Here is a 3,854-nt window from a genome sequence, read left to right as displayed (position 1 = left end):
AATCAGACATACTCATTTTATTCATCTTTTCAATGTTATATGTACCATTGTTAATAAGTAAATTTAAATCTGATGGTCATCTCTTATTCAGAAATTAGGCATAAATTAATAAGAAGCAAAAAACAGACACTACAAGGAAAATCTAGGATTATTGATGGGAAAGACAATAGAATAAAATCTAATTTACTCTGGCACCAAAATAGCCTTGGATGCCTACTGATGCGATCCAAGATGGTTTAGGCCAGAGAGTTGGCCTCCGTCCAGTGAAAGAGGGTTTTGTAGCGGGTGAGCTGGTAATACCATCTTGCTGGAGCGCTTCTCCACACAGTCTTACAGCAGCACCATTGTCCTTTGTAGAATAGGATATATGCAAGAGCTTGATCTAAAATGGAAAGCATTCTGGGAGTTTAATAAGCATTACTCTGAAAGGAGCCTCAGCCAGGCCTGGTATCCCAGTTACAATAGACAAGAATAAAAATGGTTGTGTTTTACCTTGTAAGAAATACCATCCAGCACTGGGAAGCAGTGTTAGTGGCTCCAGAGCTTAGACCATGTCTGATGGGAAGCTAGCCAGTACTACATTTTTTTTTCTCATAGTGCAGATGGGATGTTTTCATTATTAATAAGAAAAAACAAAATGAATAAGAAGTCACCATAGAGACTACCTACATTGGTGGACAATGTCAGAATTCTTCGATGTATTTAAATTTCACCAAAATGAGAGGACAACAGCTAAATTATTTGATGTCTTTTTTTGTCACTTAACACAACATGATCACACTTCTATTTACCTTTTCACAGTGTTTTCATTTGTAATGCCGAAAGTTTCTTTTGAGATCAGGCTTCTTTATCCTTACATACTGCCATACTATTCTGGCTTTTTGGAAAATAATATCCATTAATTTGACAGAATATTGTTCTATGATTTTCTTATAAAGGGCTAGCCACTAGTCCCTTTATCTACTCTGTAATCACTTTTATATGATTAGGTTCAAGATTTTTGCAGTGTTTGCCAGCGTATGGTTGGCTTAATTAAAAATCAATGGAGTTGAAATCTCTGCATCTCTGTCTCTCTCTGTCTCTGTCTCTCTGCATCTCCTTATCGTCTCCCTCCACCCCACTGCTTCTCCCTCTCCATCTCTCCCTCCCCCTTTTTCTCCTTCTCCTCTTCCTTCCCTCCCTTTCACTCTCCCTGTTTCCCTCCCCTCCCCTCTCCTCCTTCTCCTCCCTCTCCATTTCTCCCTCTCCCTCCTTCCCCTTTCCTCTTCTCCTCTCTCAAATTCCATAAGCAAACACCATGAGCAAATAAACTGGCATGTACAACTTTTGCAGCTGTATGACAGTCACACACGCTTAGCTGTATATATTTAGCTCTTAGCAAGATTGCTCTGTTTTGCCTCTTCTAGCTGGCCAACTGAGTGCTTTCCTCAAAGGTGGATGCTCAGCCACAGACTTCACATTTAGAAGCAAATGAATTAGTAGACAGTATACAGAACAAAGGCTCAGAAAGTGAAGCAATGTCGAGGGTCTCACCTCCTCAAGCTGGGCCACGGCTACAGGGCCAATTCTCCAAATGCAAAGGAGCTGGCAAAGATGTTCTTGATGTTTTGTTCTAAATTTAATTGAAAGGTTAGTAACTGGAATCAAAGGAATTTCCGAGTAATGAAGTGTTCGTATGACTTGCCAAGGGGCCAATGGTAGCATTCCTGTGATTTGCAACCCCCATCAACTGATACTCTTTGATTTTCTCAATAAAGAGGAAAACTGAACTGATAAATTTAGTAGCTCAAAATTATGCTGATCCTTCAGGCTGGAGGCCTTGCCTGAATAAATGCTATGAGCATCTGTTACCTCTGGCAGATTAACATCATCCTTTCAATCTGCCAGATGTACAAGCAAAATGAGGAAACTTCAGGTTTTACCACATTCTAGGGCAACTCAAATTTCTTCAGGATTGTAACAAAAAATATTGATTTGGGGGCTGGGAGATAGCTGAGTGGTCTAAGCTCCTGTCTGGCAAGTGCAAGGACCTGGGTTCCATCCCTGGTGCTGCATGCCAGGCCTGCCCCTGACCCAGGTGCCCTGAGCCAGCCACCAAAACCAAGCATTGTGGCACACACTGTAATCCCAGGGCTGGGACAGCTGAGGGGGGGGGATTGCTATAATTTCCAGCTGTGTAGCAAGACCCTATACTAAATAAATTAAAAAATAAATAAAGATAAGAATTGACTTTAACAAGTACATTATTATGAAAACTTAAACATAATTCAAGAAACATAGTTTGAAACAGAGTTAGTACATAGTAAAGGACAAACCTCAATATGTTAAAGGTGTAATAATATGTAATAATCACTGGTAATTTTATACAGGTAGAATAATACATACAATTACATCTCATTCATCTTCATCCTTTCATAAATAAAATAAAAACTTTCATAATGTATATTTTTATTAATTTTATTGAGAACCAAATAGCAATAAGACAGTTTCAAAACAGGTTACTAGGACAGTTACAATAATTAATACATTGCATATTGCTGCCTTCATAGCAATTGTTCACAGTATAAGACGCAGACATGAAATCCTGTCCAAACACTATTAGTACAAATCTTTCTTCTCATTGAATTAAGAGAAAGTAGCTGTATATCTATCCTAACTGTTTTGTATATACAGGTACAAAAGGGTCCTTCATTTATATCCCCCTTTTTTGTTAAGTTTTGTCACAGACGGGTATTTCATTGCCATTTAAATATTGTATATTTATTCTCTTCTTTAATTTCATCCTCTGGGAAGTGTGTATTCATCTTGGATGCCCGTTTCTGGGTTGGGTCTTTAAATTTTAGGGCTCTAATATTTTTTATTTCTTTATAAATTCTGGAGAGAAGACCTTTGTCTGAATGCTTATTAGTCAAGATTTTTCCAAGTTTGTTGGTTGTCTTTTCACTTTGTTGGTAATTTGTTTTGACATGCAAAAACTTTGCTCAAAGAGTAGGTCCCAGTTGTTAATTCTTTCAAGTGTTACCCGTGCAGTTTGATTTTTGTTCATGAACTCTTTGCCTACCCCTATGTCTTCAAAAGTTTCTCCTACTTTCTCTTCCACGAGATTTAGTGTTTCTGTTTTAATGATCTTATCAGATACAAAAGTTACCTTTTTTATATAGGTCTTGCTCTTTCTTGGTCTTAACTATCCAGCAGAAAAGTATGAAAATGAAGTACAAAAAGTAAAGCCATATTAACATGCAGAGCTGTAAAAGGCTCAAGTCGACAACTTCAGACATTGACAGCCTTATGGAAAACACACTACTATTATGCACTATTGGACTATATTGGGATATTTTGCTAAATTTGTGTACCTACAGTATTTAAATGACAAAGGAATACCCTTCTCTGACAAAACTAACCAAAAGCAGGGGAAACAGATGAGCGACCATTTTGTATCTGTATACTATACTCAAAATAGGATAGATATACAGCTCCATTCTCTTAATTCAATGAATAGAGAGGTTTGTTCTAATAGTGTTTGAGACAGGATATCAGGTCTGCATCTTATACAATGAATAACCACTAAAAAACAATACGCAATGTATTAATTATTGAAAATGTGACAGTAATAGGTTGTGAAACTATCTCAATGCTATCTGGTTCTCAATAAAAATATTTTTTTAAAAATTTAAAAAATAAATATTGTAGGTGCATGAATTCAGCACAATAATTGAATATACTCCATTAGTCCATAGAAGTAGTGGGTTATCCATAGGACTGGCAATGTCAGAAGTTGCTGACTTGAGCCTTTTACAGCTCAGCATATTAATATGGCTTTACTTTTTATACTTCGTTTTTATACTTTTCTGCTG

This window comes from Octodon degus, unplaced genomic scaffold (assembly GCF_000260255.1).
Source record: "Octodon degus isolate 3935 unplaced genomic scaffold, OctDeg1.0 scaffold00030, whole genome shotgun sequence".
NCBI lineage: Eukaryota > Metazoa > Chordata > Mammalia > Rodentia > Octodontidae > Octodon > Octodon degus.
This window is presented reverse-complemented; position numbering follows the sequence as displayed.